Source organism: Theropithecus gelada, chromosome 9 (assembly GCF_003255815.1).
Source record: "Theropithecus gelada isolate Dixy chromosome 9, Tgel_1.0, whole genome shotgun sequence".
Classification (NCBI taxonomy): Eukaryota; Metazoa; Chordata; class Mammalia; order Primates; family Cercopithecidae; genus Theropithecus; species Theropithecus gelada.
In genome coordinates this window covers 49,113,060-49,131,919 of record NC_037677.1, presented here as the reverse complement: position 1 = coordinate 49,131,919, position 18,860 = coordinate 49,113,060, and the positions used below count along the sequence as shown (strand labels likewise).

General features: G+C 41.3%; 1 long non-coding RNA gene across 1 annotated transcript; it reads right to left on the bottom strand.

Annotated features, from left to right (window-relative positions):
• Positions 1-12,206: 12,206 nt before the first annotated feature.
• LOC112632210 lies at positions 12,207-18,492 on the bottom strand. Its single transcript, XR_003121284.1, has 4 exons — positions 18,295-18,492; positions 17,352-17,544; positions 15,991-16,046; positions 12,207-12,956 (listed from the first exon to the last, which is right to left on the bottom strand). It is a non-coding gene; the product is annotated as an uncharacterized LOC112632210 (long non-coding RNA).
• Positions 18,493-18,860: the final 368 nt, after the last annotated feature.

Sequence of the window (18,860 nt, the reverse complement as noted above, 5' to 3'; positions counted from 1 at the left end):
TGATAAAGACTAACAAAACACAATTACGGTATCAAAAAACTCACTCTCCAGCAGGAAAGACGCCTGTGTAAATAAATAAGTGCAGCTTAGTTATTTAATAGTACACTGTGATAGACATTGTTGTGATAGAAGTCTGAGGGGTACCACTGTGGCATGTTGGAAGAGGCATCAGTTGGTGCCAGGGGGTGACCCCTGTGGTTCTCTTGAGTGGCTTTGCTGCAGTTCCTTGCATGTTCCATATTGTGTCTCTGAGACCCCATGTTAAACATCAGGGCTTTCTCAGTGCAACGAAAACACCTACCTAGACACCATTTGGCCTTTCAGAGTCTTGATAAGTTCTCGTATGATATCTTATTCAACCAGACTACAATTTCAATTACATCTTCTGAGAAAGATGTATTGAATCCAATTTAGGAGAAATGCTGAAAGCAGCTTCAGAGAATCCAAAATATGTTATCTTTCTTCTAACTCCCACGCTGAAGTCCCTAGTAGACTGCCCAGAGTGGGTGGAATCCATAAATCATTCAGGGAGAAGCAGCATCAAGGCAATTGGGAGACATCAGCCTCACAAAAGCAGCTCATCTTGTCACTGCTGGGTCATCTTATTAAATGGCCACAAAAATATACAGTAGGAGTCAAAGAAAAGTAAGGGCTGGCTGACCTGGGCTATTTGCCCTCACTTTCAGGCCCCTGTCTTCTGAATTCTCTTTTCACTCTTTTCCAAGAAATTGTTTGATTTATGAATTTTCAAAGGGTGTTTGTGTCAGCCTTTCCTGTGCAGCACATCTCACCATTGGGTGAAATGCTTCAGAGTTAATTCCAATAAAGGAGGAGTTTTAGTGCCTTTAACCTTGTCATGGTCAATTACATTTGAATTAAAACTGTAGAGTAAAAATCTGCAAAGGAGCAGCCATCGGTTAATGCACACAGTTTGGCATTTTGTGCTTCAGAACACTTGCACACAAACACACTACAGAGGGAAAAATAGTTCCCTTAGTAACAGTTTGAAGACTTTGGAGCCACATTTGGATAGAGAGAAGTCACTTGATCTTCAGCTTTGAATGTTAGACAACAAATTTCCATATTGCCATGCAAACTGACTCAGCAGGCAAAAAGCTCTCTCTTGTGCTAAGGAATGTAGGCAGTCCTGCCCTTACTCCCCATTTCTGGAAGCTAAATTAATGAGCAGGCTTCCAGAGTTTTAAAATAGGAGTACCCTTAATTCTGGCCTAAAAAGACCCAATGCATATGACTGCTTCTCAGTGAGAGGGTAACTTAACAAAATTAGAGTTCAAGGAGATAGAAGAGAGTCACTACTGTCTACAGGTAAATGTGTTAAACGTGCTTGGATACTCAAAAGGCAATTAGCATGTAAATTGAATTATGAAGAGGTGAACACAAACAGTCCTGTCACTAAGGACCTATCTATAGTGGATTTGATGCCAGAGTTTGACCTGCAATCCTCTCTAATGAGGTGATAATGAGCTGTGGAGGCCCACAGGAACTGGTGGGTGGCAATGCTTACAAGGTGAGGTAAGCAGACTTCCATGCACACAATCAGTCCCAGAATGTAGCAATGAAGTCACTAACATTAGCTGCCATCACTTCTTTTAAACAGAAAATGTTTTGCCGGAAACCACACTGGTTGAAGGTTAAGCTTTTTGAACTTTTGAAGTTGTCAGTGGTTCCCAAAGGAATGACTTAGAAATCAAGAGATAAGAGGAGACTTGGCAAGGTACAAAGATGGTGGCATCACACAACATACATCCTGCACCTAACTACATTATGGAGACACTTGACCTGGAAATCCAGACCCAGACCCACTCTCTGTCCTCAAGATTCATCCTAAACTTAGGTAAAAAGGAATCAAGAGTTCCTGGCCTATTCTCTGAACTCATAATTAAGACTCCTTTGCTCCAAAGGGTCTGAAGCTCTGGTCATTTAATTCAAAACTTGTCCATCTCACAGAAGAGGAATAAGGTCACCATGGTGGTGTCCCTGTAGCCCCAGCTACTTGGGAAGATGAAGCAGAAGGATCTCTTAAGCCAGAAGCTGCAGTGAACCATGATCGCACCACTGCACTCCAACCTGGGTAAGACAGCAAGACCCTGGCTCAAAAATAAGTAAATAAATAAACAGTAAAAACTAAAAAATAAATAAAACTTGTTCTAAAGTTGTATTCCTCTCAAAGATTGAGTCTCTGTCTTGTTTTTGCCAGGGAATTTGAATTCTCTCTCTAAACCCTAGGGCAAAAACTAAGGCCTGGCAAAAACCGCAGGGCAAAATCTAAGTTCTGACCCCTTCTTTTAAAAGTCCAGCTGAGAATGGCTGGTGGTAGGCCCAATCCCCACTAGACAGACAACAGAGCTCAAAGCCCAGGGAATGTGTTCAGAGTTATCAGGGAAGGAAGCCAGAGGAGAGGAGCTGAGCTAGCTGGTACAAGAACACAGGTTCTCAGAACAAAGGCGGAGAAGAAGAACCAGGAGTTTGAAATAGAACCATAACAGAAAATTATCTTAAAGGAAGCAGAATATATATACACATATATATTTTTTAACTCTAGCAAAACTTGGCTGATAATACACAAGTACAAAAATGGGTCTGTGGCAGTAATGAGATCCTTGGAGTACGAGAGTATTCATGGAGCAATAAGACAGAAATGAGTTTGCCCAAAGACCTTTCCTAGCAATCATTAACTGGAAGTTGTCCCCTATGTGGCTTGCTTTGGCTCTTTTGTTTAGAGAAGGCTGAACTATTGTATGCATATTGATTGGATGCCAATCAGCTGCGTTGGCCTTCTAAGACCTGCATGTTCTGGCTCTCTGGCCCTGACTGGCCACTCAGAATCCATCTGTTACTCCTTATGATAAGTTTTAAAGAGGAATATAAAATACAATGAGAACCAATAACAAGGGACATGGCTGAGTCTGTAGAGGTCAGGTGAGCCTATCTGGTGGCATTTAACAGAATACTTGAAGGATGAAGGAGGAATTAGCCAGAAGGAGAGTGGTGGCTGGGAGCAGTTACCCAGTGAGAATGTTATAGGAAAGGGGTCCCAATCCAGACCCCAAGAGAGGGTTCTTGGATCTTGCTCAAGAAAGAATTCAGGGCGAGTCCACAGTGTAAAGTGAAAACCAGTTTATTAAGAAAGTAAAGGAATAAAAGAATGGCTTCTCCACAGACAGAGCAGCCCTGAGGGCTGCTGATTGCCCATTTGTAGGGTTATTTGTTGATGATATGCTAAAGAAGGGGTGGATTGTTCATGCCTCCTGTTTTTAGACTATATAAGGTAACTTTCTGACGTTGCCATGGCATTTATAAACTGTCATGATGCTGATGGGAGTGTAGTAGTGAGGATGACCAGAGGTCACTCTAGTGGCCCTTTTGGTTTTGGTACGATTTAGCTGGCTTCTTTACTGCAACCTGTTTTTATCATCAAGGTCTTTATGACCTGTATCTTGTGCCAACCTCCTATCTCATCCTGTGACTTAGAATGCCTTAACTATCTGGGAATTCAGCCCAGTAGGTTTCAGCCTCATCTTACCTAGCTCCTATTCAAGATGGAGTTACTCTGGTTCAGAAGCCTCTGACATTTCCCCCCTCCCTTTTCAAACAGAACCCTTAATCCTAAGGGTTACAGAGGATGAAGAGCCATCTTCTGTAACTTCTTCAGGTTGCCTAACTGTTAGGGTCTCTTGTGTTCAGGGTAGAGAGGAGCTCAGTCAGAAAGCATCAGTATGGTGAAGGCCATTCATGACTCTTGAGTTTTGACAAGAGGTGATATCTGGTAGATTAATAAGTGTTTAGTTTAAGAAAACATTGAGTAAGCTTGTTCTGTATTGCTACAAAAGAATATAACAGCAATATATTCCATAAGAGTAAAGCAAAATAAGTAAAGTTGTTCCAAGTAAACTGAATTAGAAGGCTTTTCATGAACTGGGCAACTGTTGGAGCTAAGCTGATATGGGGTTAATAGTGGATTGTAATGTGCCCAGAATTAGAATACTGATCCAGATTTTTATATTACCCATTCCTCTTGTTTCTTCTGAGCAACAATCAGAGATCACTGGTTGGTTCACAGGAATAAGCAGAGTTAGCCTAAATTGCAGAAACAAACTTAAAAACAACTGATGAAACTAAATGTAATAACAAGTATACCATCATTTTTGAAACATAATATTTCTCTCTCTCCAGTTTCCCATTTATGGTAAGACTGATTTGCTTTATTATACTTGGCCTGATTATTTGTATAAAGTGCAGCAAGAATACTTCTTTTTTTTACATAGGTTCTTTTTAAATTGGCTTTTAATGGAACTCTGTTCCATAGAAGGAATTTCAAATAAGACTTTTTTTTAAAGCTGAGCCCAGCCAAGGTTTTGTACCCTCGAACACCTATGAGTTGGGTAAATTTCTTTCTTCTTGAGGTCCCAAGATAACTTGGGGTTCCTGGACCTGATAGACAGTGACATTCATTACTTACCCCAGGTCAGAAACCCTTTACAGGGACTGTGTAGACAAGGTATGAGGCCAGTTCCCCAAGTGATTTTTATTGGCTTTAAAAGTTAAGTTTAATTCCTTAAAGAAAAATGCAGGATTGCTGTCAGAGCCTTGGTAAAATAACCAATTTCTCCAATTGTGTCCTGTTAAAAAAGAAAATAGATTCTTATTGCACTTATGCAAATAACTATATTGCCATAAGTTAAGAATACTCACAACTAGCTTCCAAAACCTGGAGAAATCAGGTAGAGAGAAACAAATATGTTCCAAATTTTGTTCACAGCAGTATACTTTACTCAATTGCTACAAGCTGTAAATAGCTCAAAATAAAAATTTCCTTGACTCTGAAAAACAAAACAAAGAATCAGCAACATTTTAAGAAAAGTTAAAAAGATTACTTCAGTTTTCTTGTGGTTCAGCTAATTCAGTTAAGTCCTGTTCTATTTGATATTCATGAACATTCCAGCTCTTCATGAGAGTTTTGAAAGTTGTTTTCTCTATTTTAATGTTACAATTTTCAAAGTTATCAGAAAAACCTGCATTTAAGAACACCTATTAGAGTTCTACAGTTGATTATAAACCACCCTCTAAAGAGAATTAAAACAAAACAATTGTCTGTGGGTAATAAAAAGTTTTAGGACAGCCACTATTAAAGCCACAATTGATAAGGAAATTTGGTTACTTCTGCAGTACACAAAATTTTACATAACAATTATAATTATTAATAAAATACACAAAGTCATGTAAGAATTATAGGAGTTTCCCATAACTTTAGATCATATACCAATGACACAATTATGCAAATATAGTCCAAAGAAAGCAAAACAGCATTTCACATTTGATAATGCTTCCTGTATGATTTTTATGCCAAATAAGTCGTTTCACCTTTACATTAATGTACTATTAATGTCAACCCCAATTTTTAATAAAAGCTTATAGACATATTTACCCAATTTTAATGTTTAACCATAAGATAAGATTCTCATAAACCTTTTATAGCCCTTTACATTTTTTTGTGAAAGAGCAGATCAGTGTTCTAAGGAAAACCTGTTGTGCTTGTATTCCAATGTTTAATTTATAGAAAAACTGAATAATATCCTTTCAACTTTAGCCAATATGTGCACGCACAAAATCTCTTACAATTAATTTTTATAAATCTTCCACAACTTGTTTAAACCTTTAGATTCTTTCATACTTAAAACAATTATTTAACCCTTTAAGCAAAAAAAAAAAAAAAAAAAAAATCCACCTTCCCATGCTTTCTTATACTCTTTTACCAAAGTACCTTCTACTTTCCATATGCAGCCTACATGTAAAACTGTTGTTTTAATAGTCTTAATTACATGTTACAATGTTAACTTTTAGTGACTTTTACTTTTGGTAAAAACCCTGGTTAGTAAGCAATTTTAATTGTGTACTAGGTGTGGAGCCTAGCCTAGGAAACACCAGGCAGAAGTGCAGATAATGGCTGACTCCAGCATAGCTAGGGGGCGTGGTTAACTCCACATGTCCCCAGGCCTTATCTAGAATCCAGTGTCTCCAAGGTAGGTAAATTGAACAATTTTCAAAAGTCAAAGAAACAGTTTGACCTTAAGGCATTTAGAAAATTTGATGTCTGACCTTAATTTAGACTAGATGTTTACATTTTCAAAACATTTTATTTTGCCAGTGATCTTTAAAACTGTCTTTATTTCCAAAAGAGTACTGAAGTCATGTGAACAAAAAGGCATTAAAGTTTCTATTTATCTGGCAAAATATTTGATTTGAGCACTTATTTTTCTAAGCCAAGTAATTAAAGCTCTTTTGTATATAAACATTCAAAACGTATAAATACACAGACAGGCAGAAGATTCAGCACTTGTAAGATTTTTCATTTGTCAGTTTCTTAATTGGATTACTGGCTTCAGGGTGGAGCACTCGGAGGAACAGGGCCAGGAAAGCATGTGTTTCTAGGGTGAAATAAACAGCTGAAGGCAAAGACAGATCCCCATTTATACTAGATCCTGGATCTCCAAAAGGAGGGAAATACTTCGGGAGAAGACAGTGCAGTGCTTTTACCAGCTGTGCAATTCACTGCAAGGCAACCCAAAGCCAATCAGTCCATTTTGTAATCAGGCCATCCCTCCTGTAAGTCTCATCTCCCAGTGAGGGGTAAGGATGTTCCCTTATCTTTCAGGTGGCCAAGAGCATGCTTCTCTGATCCAAGTGTGTGAAGAGTCAAGTACCCCTCCCTAACTACTATTAGTCATCCCTTAAAGTATATTTCCTACCTACTTATTACACCCCAAAGCTCTCTCATACTGTAAAGTAATTTCTGATACCCCCAAAACTCAAAACCATCAGATAACACAATGCAAAACAGAACAGAGCCTTTGATTTTGAAAGGTATCTGTCTGCCTTTAATTCCTGGGGTTTTATGAGGAAAACAGAGATTTGTTTTTCTTTTTTTCCCAAAACGTGGTCTATGGCACCTCCTCTGTTTTTCCTAAGGAGTCCCACGCTACCAGAAGTTATCTTAAGGCCTCTCATGTGTGCACTGAGTGGCAAGACAAAAAAAAAAAAAAAAAAAGGAATAATTCAGTCAACTGAGAAGAAAAAACCTTTCTCCAGAAAAACATGTTCCAAGAAGAGAAAAGCATAAAGGACTTTTAAATATATCTATAGCTTGTTTATCCACTTTTTAAGCTAACTTCTAACCATAGTGCTCTTTAAAAAGCAAATCCTAGGAGATCTCTTATTACCCAACTTTAGCCATGCCAAGCAGCCAACATTTCTAGCTTCTGAACTTTACCAAAGGTAACCTCCTAGGTGCATAGAGAAAGGAAAATTTAAGACAGTCCACGGAGAAAAGAATAGACAAGGTCACGCAGATATTAAACCAGAAATGACTTACTTCCTAGGTGGGGAATAGAATCCAGACTGCCACTACAAAAGCACAAAATGTTAGCTACTGAGCTATATCACAGGGCAGCCTCTGTTTTTTTTCCCCCAGAAGAAGTTCAGAGTAGTTAATTTTGAGCTTGCAAAGGCTTTTAACCATTTAATATGATCTTTAGAGCTAACTATGACATGAACCCTAAAATTCCTGTTCCATGGAAGGCAGAGACTAAAAGTACTGCCACGTGGTTACAAGGTCAAGCTCCCAAGGACATCAAACAAGGTGGAAAGTTCATCTAGTGTTCTTGCTTGTTTCAGGGACCTGCAGCCAAGTTTGCTGCTGACCAGCTTGCTGGGTCATCTTGAAAATCAGGCTTACAGGTGTTCTAAGCCCATGTTTTTCCTAAAGTACCCCTTGACACAGAAAAACAAATTAATAGCACAAAATACACCAGCTTAAGATAGACTTAGAATACTTCTTCACATTAATCAAAACTTTACAGAGGAAATAAACACTGTTTTTGTTTGTTTGTTTGCTGGTTTTTTCCCATTCATTCAACTGTTTACACAGAGAGAGAGAGAAGCCAGAAATCTGACTGGTAAGAAATTGTTACACTTTGGCTGGCATCCCTGGCTTCCGGGTTCCCTTTCCCTGAGTGGCCCTAGTGATCTGACTTGCAGCACCATCGCCCTGGGGACCAAGCCATATCAAAAAGGAAAATTGTTATTGTTGTTTCATTCTGGCCGGAGTAAAATACATGTGATAAAACATAGACATTAGTCACTTTGCTTAGCACCCAATATCAAACTGGCAAGGCTTAAATTTGCCCCCAGATGGGCCCTGTCATCTTTAATCTAACCTCTGACTTGGAGTGTCGACACGTGGTCTCTGGGCAAGATGGTCACCCTGAGGTAATAGAAAAGATAAGAAAGGGAAAGGAGAGACAAAAAAGCATTGCCTGTGGCAGGGTAGGGAAGGCAAAATGATTAGGGAAGCCAGAGAAAGACACTCCCATTGAAGCGACACTGAAAAGTTCAGGCGGCTGCTTCTTGGTAACAAATGGATCTTTTCCAGCAATCCTATTAGCTCTCAAGTTTCCCCTTTTTGGGAGGAAAAAGCTCCCCATGTCCCACCATCCTGTACATGCCTAAACCTGTCACCCACAGTCACCAACAAAGAGTACAAGGCAGATGAATCCAAAGAGAATAGCAGTTAACATCCCATAGTGTCAAACCTGTGCTTAGTCCAGCGGGACTTTACTGAGAGAGGCCTCTAACCCCCTAAATCTAAGAAGGGGCTCTTAACTGTCCTAAGTTGGGCCTCCAACCCAAAGTCAGTCAAGTGTCCTTGCCTTTTATTAAGAGGGGCCTCTAACCCACTCTGTCTTAGGAGAGACTCTAACCCCCCTAAGTTGGGCCTCTAACCCAATCCCATTCTTTATCCAGGTACCCCGCCGCTTACCCAAAGTCATGCAATCAGTGCTGCACTCTATTTCCTTTGGGTCGGGAGGTCTCCACAGTATTGTCCCTTTTATGGTTTGCAAGAAAGATGTTAGAGGACCCCAACACTTACCCAAAGGTAGCCATTGGGTCAGGGTTTCTGCTACAGGAAAGGGGTCCCGATCCAGATCCCAAGAGAGTGTTCTTGGATCTTGCACAAAAAAGAATTCAGGGCGAATCCACAGTGCAAAGTGAAAGCAAGTTTATTAAGACAGTAAAAGAATAAAAGAATGGCTACTCCATAGACAAAGCAGCCCTAAGTGCTGCTGGTTGCCCATTTTTATGGTTATTTCTTGAGGATATGCTAAACAAGGGGTAGATTATTCATGCCTCCTGTTTTTAGACCACATAGGGTGACTTCCCGACGTTGCCATGGCATTTGTAAACTGCCATGGTGCTGATGGGACTGTAGTAGTGAGGATGACCAGAGGTCACTCTCGTGGCCATTTTGGTTTTGGTAGGATTTAGCTGACTTCTTTACTGCAACCCGTTTTATCATCAAGGTCTTTATGACCTGTATCTTGTGCCAACCTCCTATCTCATCCTGTGTCTTAGAATGCCTTAACTGTCTGGGAATCCAGCGCAGTAGGTTTCAGCCTCATTTTACCCAGCTCCTATTCAAGAAGGAGTTGTTCTGGTTCACATGCCTCTGACAAGAAGGCATGGCCTCTGCAAAGGTCTTGAGGCACAGACTGGCAAGGCAACTGGTTCAGTGTGTCCTGGGTCACTCTCCCCGGTATTCCCTGCCAAACCACATCCCTGCCCTGGAGATGACTGGTAGAAAGGATTAAGAAGGAAATGGCAGTATTTATTTACAGAGAAGCCTAACCTTCTCAGGGAAGAAAGGGCCAGGGCATGGGGGCAGTAAACTGGTGCTCAGAGAGATTGGGTTTCCTCTTTCACATCACTTTGGCCAACATTTATGAATTTGAAATTAAATAGAATATTTGGCAGTTCTGACATTTCACAACATTCTAGCTGAACTCCAGTTATAGCTCAAAAGAATAGAAAATCTTATTGTCAAAGTTACATACATACACACACACACACACACACTCAAAGACACACATACACATACATACACACACACACATATATATATGCATATATATGCATATATATATATGCATATATATATATATATATATATATGGAGAGAGAGAGAGAGAGAGAGAAAGAAAGTTCCATTTTCTTAATATTGAATGATTTGAAACTCACTGTATATTTACTCAGCTGTGCACAGCAATTACCAAACAGCTAAATGGTCAAGAATTTCCATAAAGTAGAACACAAATACCTGATATTTATGCTTTAAAGTCTCCCCTTTCAAACCATGATAATTTAACCCTCAGCATGGGGATTCCCTGCTGACACTAGGGTTTGAATGACAGAAGGGATCAACCACTGTATTTTGTTTCCATCAGGATCACATTATCAACCCATAATTTCTCCATATTAGAAAATAGCACTTAATTTTCAAATAACAAGCAGTTGTAGGATGACTTTGCCCCCTGCCACCCAATGCTACCGTCATTTATACCCCTCTTCTGTGCAAAGGCTGAGACAAGGAGCTGCTCCCTCTAGCCACTCAGAGACAGGACCCTGGGGCCTCTGTGACCTACAGCCAAGCCACCTCTCAGGAATGGTACTTCCCAGAAGACCTGCTTCCCTCCTTCTCTCATCCCTGAGAGCCTAGGGCCTTTAGCCCCTCTCTGAAGGGAAGCATTTGCAGAAATCCTCTGCATTCTGGCATCTTTCCTGAGTGGCAGGTTATTGTCTTCCAGAGGCTTCAGGACACATGGATTACATACAGACATACATTTATAGGAACATGGCTCAAACAAACTGTTTTCAAAGAAGTCCTGTCTCAATATTATAATTTATTTTGAGAGTTTTCAACTGTATTAGTTCTGAGGTATCATGTCTAGAGAAAAGATAGTGATTATTTGTGGTTTCAGAATCTCCAAAAGCAGCTGCATTCAGGAGAGGGTTGCAAAACAGCTACACAAACCGTGGAAAAGGAGAAACACAAAGCCAGAAAGAGGAGTGAGAACTTTCAGGCCTTCAAGTCCAGGAAGACCGAACTCACAACAAACGAAAACTGATGGTTATGAAAAAGCTTAAGTCCATTTCTTGGCACACACCATTTTCTGTAGAGATGGTGTGAGGGGTGTAATTCTAAGGGAGCAAGGTATGATTTTAACATTTAAGGGTGCAGATGTGCAGAGCTAGGTTTGTGTCTAGGGATGCACACTTGAGATGCAGTACAGATTGTGAGAGTCAGAAACTTGGCTGGAAAGTTGGGCAGGTTTCCCAGGAAGAGGGAATGACAGGACACAACTTTTCCTGTTTCAAAAAATCAGCCTGGGTCCCCCACTTCCAGATGCAAAGGCCCTAGACCTTGTTGGAGTTGCTTCTTCTGGCTTCAGAAAGGGGTATCTCTGGCACCTGACTAATCCTTGTACCCAGCTAGGAAAGGGCCTTGACTGGGACTGGACACATCGGAAAGAATTTCCAATGACATTTCTTTAGTCTAATGATACCTCTCTGTTCAACAAAGACAACGGTTCTTATCAAATGCTCTGGCTCTGTACTAGGTAGTGAAAGAGAATGCGTTTTATGCCTGTCCTTAGGATGTTGATCTTGCATAGACTTGAAGGTGGGGAACATCATCAACTGCATACTGCCCATAAATGTGCAGGTTTTATTCTGATGACCATAGTCTTTATTGGAAAGCTTTATTTTTAAATCTCAAAATATCCTTCCAAAGAACTTCCTCCTCCTTTCTTGTGTAATGAACACAGTCATACAGAAAACTGCCAGTATGGGAATAAAATTGACTTGAGATAAAATAAAAGTTCTGACATAACTAACTGTGTGACCTTGAGTAAGTCATTGAATTCATCTCCCACTACAGAGAAAGAGAGAGATGTTGACCTAAAATTTGAAGTGTGGGGATAAGGAATAAATGATATGTCATATACCAAAAGTCTAGCAAAGTTCTTAATCCAGCGTGTCCCAAACTTCTATTTGGCTACAAAACATACACTGTCTCTCCTCTAACTCCTACTAGTATCCCCAGAATACTTAGGAAAATCTCCACTCTCTGCATCTGCTGATTTCCATTTTCCAGTTTTCCTTCTTCCTGTGAGAGTGAGAAGCAGAACATTTAGGCTGGGACATTGCGGTTCCTTTGCCTCAGGCTAACTGACCTCTTCAGATGTCAAAGTATTGTGAACTCATACTGGGAATCCCCTTTTCTGAAGTGGCCTGACAGGGCTGTGATATTCTGAGAATCTTTGGCATAGTACCTATGTTCCACTGTGACCTTCCTGCATTTATCATTTAATTGGACATGTTTAGTTTTTACAATGGATACTTTTCTTCCCAGAACAATGTTGGGATAAACATGTCGTTTAAGAACCTTCCTTTATGTTTTGCTGATCTCTCATCAAATTTTATCATGGTCACATAAAGATCGGATTGTCCTTTCTCTATGAGTGTGCAATGACTGGGGAGGTTGAGAGAAGGGGGCTAACAATAACTGAGCTTTTGCTGTGTGCTCCCAGAGGAGGATGTGGCAAGGACACAAGACGCAAGACTAGAACTCTGCGGATGCAGCCTTGTCCATTGCAAGAAGGGGCAACCAGCCCTTTTACAGATGGGCAAACAGAGGCCCAGATGTTACTCATCTGGTTCATGTTCACATGATGCTGGATACATGCAGAGCAGATTATTGGTTTTTTCTGTTGCAGAAGGACGTATTACCATGCTTCCTCTTTAGCTACCCTGAGGGTTTAGTGCTGGCCTCTCATGGTTTGCTCTTCCCAGTTCTGTCTATGGATTGTACACAAAGACTCGGCTGGCTTGTCAAGCTGACAATCGATGTTACAGAGGTCCTGAAGACAAAGAATCCCAGAGGATGAACTTCTGCCACTTGACCTGGTGGCCTGGAACATCCTGAGTGATTGATCTTCCCTCTGGGTCCTAGGAGGACCCAGTTCAGAGATCAAAGTTAGAGGTCACTGAGGAGGCATTAGGCTGAGAGAGTGTCCTTCACAGAAAACATGGAGACAACACCCCTGAATAAAAGGAACGGAATAATTAAATATAACTAGAGGATTAAATTTAAATTGGCATGCAACCCAAATATTAAGTTTGGGTTTTATCCTAATGTCTACCAGGGTATTAAAATCTTTTTGTTTCATAATATTCACCAGGAAAAATAGAGGTATAGTTTATGTTAGTTCTGTAGCTTAAAATTATCTTTTAAAAAATTCTCACACTAGACACAATATTAGGTTGTTCTTATTAGTTTTTCTATAAAAACACATTTGCAAGAATAGTCTGGTTTAAAATCTAATGGAATCATAGTTTGTAAATGCTCAGTTAAAGATTTAGGTGAGTATGATTGTCCCATCAATGAGAGCTGCGGAAATTTGTTCATGGAAATTAGATTTTTGATGCTGTTTCATTTCCCAGGTGGCATGTTATCATCTCTTTAGCTACATTTTCCATTGGGTTATTGCTGCAGATGTAGCCTCAATGTCAAAACATTTGGGAAAAACAGTATCATGTTGCAAACAGCCTCAGTGATACCTTGGGGCCATTTGGGGAATGGGACAGACTATCCAAGGTTCAACCTCATCATGTCCACACTGACCTTACAGAAGCAAGATTCACAAACCTGTGGGCTGGCTGTCCCCTGCCTGGGCTATGATTGATTTAGAAATCATGTGGGGCTGAGGCTTGAAAGCTGTGGGTTGCTGGGGAGGATGGGGCTGGCAGAGACAGCTCTAAAATTGTCAGTGCATAATTGCGTGTCTGCCAGGTTATCATTATTCACTTGGGGCTGCAACAAGGATCACATTAATACACTGACAGCTGACTCCTTAGGAGAACAGCTGAGTAGAATCTCATCCTCACCCAGGAAAGATTCAATATGCAATCAAGGTAGGGGACAAAGCAAATCTCCTCAAAATTTCTCTCCATCCCTCTTCCTCTGTTTGATGCCCCTTTGGAAAGCTCATTTATAATGTAGCCATGGTTGCAGGGCGATCGCTATTCTGTACGTCTATCCAAGAAGAGACTCTGATATGTTGAACTATGTAAGACTCTGATATGTTGAGCCACTGAGGATTCTATTTGTGAAAGGGTTTAATAGGCATTTTGGGGAAAGGCCATGGCCCCTGTCACTATGGAGTTAAAACTCATGGTTGGTAAGACTCTGATGTAAACCTTCCACCCCAACAGGGAATATGTGGGGCCCCGGGGCCCCTAGAAGGGTTGACATTTGATGTGATGCTCTAGGCACAGGTGTTTTCCTCAGACCAGTCCTATAGACAATATCCCTTGAATTTATTGAAAGAGGAGGTAGGATGAACAAGCAGATCAGCAACCCCAACAAGATTGCTTCTATCACAGGGCAAAGTGAAGACAGAAGGGCTATGGGTTGGGATATTCATAAAAACTAGGATAAAGTTGTTTATCCTGTTTTTTACCTGGAAAAATCTAGACTGAAAAACGGGGCTATCAGGACCCAGAAGGGAAGGGAGGAAAGCTGCCAGCAAACAGGCTACTTTTAGAGGGAGCACAGAGCCCATCCTGTGCTGGTACAAGGGTAAGTGGTGACAGCGCCACACCAGGGCTTTACAGCAGCAGACACCAGCAGAGCGGTCCTGGTTACCCAGAGAGTAGTAAGTCCTGTTCAGGGAGTGGGTGGGCCACAGAGAGCTCTGTAGAAAAAGGAGGTGGATGTACCTGTAATTTCTCTCTGGCAACTCCATGCTAGACACAACTGCAGTAAGCAGTGGATAAGAACACTGGAGCTGGAATCATACCACCTGGGTTCAAATCCTGTTCCTGCACTTGCTACTATTCATGACAGTGGAAAAGTTTACCACCTGTGGCAGACATAGAGATAGGTCACTCAAGTTCCCTTTCAAGAATGGACTTGCTGCTCAGTTGAGAAGAGTGCAGATAGCTGATGACCTCTAGCTATTAGGCATAGGGTTCGTCCACCCTTATAAGCTGAAGTCATGCTGCTCTTAGGGCAGCCTTTCCAATGACTAAGCATGGTAGTGAAACAAGAGTCCAGGCATTTCCTTCAAAAGGGGGACTCCTCTAGTGGGCAGTCTTTGCTTTGTTTCTTCTTGGACCGTGCAGAGACCTTGTCAAGTCTGCACGGTGGTCTGATGGCCCCTGATGTTCTGTCACCCAGGCTGGAGTACAGTGGCATGATCATGGCTCACTGCAGCCTTGACCTCCCAGGCTCAAGAGATCCTTCTTCTCAGCATCCCAAGTAGCTGGGACTACAGGTGTGCACTATCACAACCAGCTAAATTTTTATATATTTTGTAGAGATAGGGTCTCCCAATGTTGCCCAGGCTGTTCTCAAACTCCTGGGATCAAGCAAACCCCCAGCCCCAAGGAAACCCCCAGTCCCAGCCTCCCAAAGTGCTGGGACTACAAGTATGCGCCACCGCACCCCAGGAATTACTCCACAATAAGCGTTTCTATTTCTAACTCCATCTTAGCCACTGCTTTCCAGAGCACCTAACAGTGCCATGGCCCTATGGCTCAGTTTCTTCACCTGCAAGTTGAAGATGGAGATAATCATTTCAGGCAGACAGGAATCAGGCAATGGTGGTGCTAAGCATAAGGAAGTAATTTCACTCCAAAGCAAAGTAAATGGCACATATAGAATCAGAGACTTGTGGGCACAGTGGCTCACGCCTGTAATCCCAGCACTTTGGGAGGCCAAGGCGGGCGGATCACGAGGTCAGGAGATAGAGACCACGGTGAAACCCCGTCTTTACCAAAAATACAAAAAATTAGCCGGGCAGGGTGGCGGGCGCCTGTAGTCCCAGCCACTCGGGAGGCTGAGGCAGGAGAATGGCGTGAACCCGGGAGGCGGAGCTTGCTGTGAGCCTGCTATGAGCTGAGATCGCGCCACTGCACTCCAGCCTGGGCGACAGAGCGAGACTCCATCTCAAAAAAAAAAAAAAAAAAAAAAGAATCAGAGACTTGTGAAACATCATGGCTTTGAAACAGTCTCACCCAATGCAAAACAAGCACTCAGTGACCCAGCAGCGCCTGTGATACTTGTGATACTACACCATTTCTTCAGGACAGTTGAACAGTTGCCCAGTGGCATGGAATCCATGTCACACCTGGAATTTTGAGAAGAACAAACTATTCACAAACAATACTCTTCATTATTTCAAACAGGGCAGGACTAGAGCCTAGAACCTGCTGGAGTCTTTCCTGGACTCATGAAGCCTGTATTTGCATGTCATGCAAGCCGATTTACATTGGACTTATGAGTGTAATCTCTCTAGAGAGAATGAGGTCCTTCAGACTCAAGTATATTCTCTGTCCTCCTTTCTTCTCTGGAGATACGCATTTGAACCCATGAACAACCAATGATTTGTGTGTATCTCAAGAAAATAACGGAAATGTGACTAAATATGTCAATAATTAGGGGAAACTAGAAAAGAAAAAAGGAAATCTCCAGGAACTGAATTGGTGTAGTCTTTTCCCTTCAAGAATGTACAACTACTGTCATTCGTGACATTTCGGGGAACTTGTGTGCTGAACCACGTCTTTGGCAGTGGCATGTGCTGCCCATGGCTAAATCATTTTCTCACCTTGATTTGCCATGTGCATTGGCCCCAATAAATCACACCCCACTTATCCGTATGCCCCGACCTTATGTTTCACTCCCTCAATTTCTATGTTTTTCAGCCCTTTCAGGTTGAACAAATTTCTAAGTTGATATAAAATTTTAAATGATTAGACCACGTTTAGTGGTCCGATGTTTATAGCAAAGTATTATATTCTTAATTCAAGGCTCCTTCCATTGTATTACCACACACACACACACACGTACACACAAACACACACACAGGCACAGACCTTTTTCCTTCTGCCTCGACACCATCATGTATCTGCTCTCTGCTGGAGCTTTCATCACTATGCATGCCACTTTACCTGTTTCCAACCTACTAAAGTTACTATGGTGCTGGGTCCTTCTAGCAGAATGGAGAAGTTTCCCATCTCTAATATTCTCACAGAATATTACTCTGTCCCTCCCTTGGTTCAAAGTTTCTGCCCCACCTAGACTCATTGGTAACCACTCAATGAGGTGATCTTTTCAGGGTGGAAATATTTGCTTGAATATTGCTGCTGTAAATATCAACATTTGTTGCACTGAGTGACTTCCGGACTCTTCCCCAGGACTACTGAAGAAAAAGGAAAGCATCTCTCACCCATATCTAGGCATGTATTAATACAGGCCTCTTCTCATGTCTTCTATGCATCTCTCTCTCTGTGTCTTTCTTTCTCACACATCCTCACTTTGTTTTTCTCTACACACACACACAGAAACATACACCTCTTCCCCCTCCCTCTGCATTCACCGTTATACCTCCCCACTTACAGAGGAAAAAAATCAGAAGTGTTTTCCCCCATCAAACCTCTCTTCTGGACAGAAGAATATATCTGTCTCATTAGATGAGAAGCAAGGATATCTAAGTTTTCTAGGTTTGCTGGAGAGCGAGTCTTGCATTCCCCATAAGATGAGAAGTTCACATTCTTAGCAAACAGACAGGTAGAGTCATTGGGTTTTGTAAAGAAAGTCCACTAAAAGAGGCTGCTGGTCAATCCCACCTGGAAGGAGGAAATACGAAATACTAGACCAGCATCCCTAATGGCCACCACACTAGGAATGTGGTCTTGGGCAAGCTACCTACATTGTCCCTGAATTTACAAATGGAGATGATAATCATATTTTCTACACAATAGGACCACTATAGAATGAAAAGAAAAAAGACAACCATCCAGCCGTTGCACAGTGCTTGGAATATAGCAAATGTTCCCTAAATGCTAGATATTATTACTTTTGTTTCCTAGCTTGATAAAAAATTGTAAAGTTTACAGTCGCAGAAAAAATAGAATTCTAACATATGTTTCACAATTTACACTGCAGATCTGCTGTTCTTTTGACATTTCTAGAATATTTCCAAGTGTAGCTATGTTTGCCCCTCTGGGCCACTGAGGTATGAGGTTGGCATGGTAAGGGGGACCCATTATCTCAGATTCCCATTTTCCTAACACTCCTCGAATGGCCCAGAGATCATGTTTGGTTGAATGTTTCATGCAACCTACTTTGTGTTTTACTTTTTCACAAAATGAAATGTTAATGCATGAAAGATCATTTACATATGGCCTACTAGTTATTTAAGAAAACAGCGATTAAACATGTTGAGATAATTAACAGTGTGCACACGACTAACAATGCTTTTTACATGCTAGACATTAATGGAGTCGATGCCAAATAAATGTAATCCCACACTTCAGTTAGGATTTCTTTGTTAATTACATTAATTTACAAATTAAAAACAACAATCAAACAATCACATTCATTCAAACACAATGAGTATTTTAAAAGTTGAAATAATCAAGGGGAGTTTCTGCTCTGAGGACAGAATGTAATGGATTAACTGTATTTTCTGTTCCTACCAGAGGACAGAGTAATTAAGGACAAGAAATAATCCTGCCACACTGCAGGCCGTCCAGAATGGACTCATCCAACCCTTTCGTAAGCATAATTTTTTTTCAAGCTAATTTGCCTACCGGTATCCAACAAAATGGAATTGTTCTGCAGCTGTGATTCATGTGCCCTTCTGTGGATCTCAGTCCTGTGTGATCTCATAATACAGTACAGATTTTAACTGAGACACATGGAAACATCAGGTGAGCCCCCCTCTCAGAGAAGCCTCTCAGCTCCCTGGGCCTGTGGTCACAGACCTTATAAGTTGGGGTGATTCATATCTATCATGTTCACAGCAACATTCACAATCCCAGGACTGCTCCCAGATCATCATAGTCTATTTCTGAAGGTGGTGACCCCAATGCCATTGCTATGGGGCAACCGGGAATGTATGTTCCTCAGCCACTGGCACAAGCAACAGTCCCATTGTAAG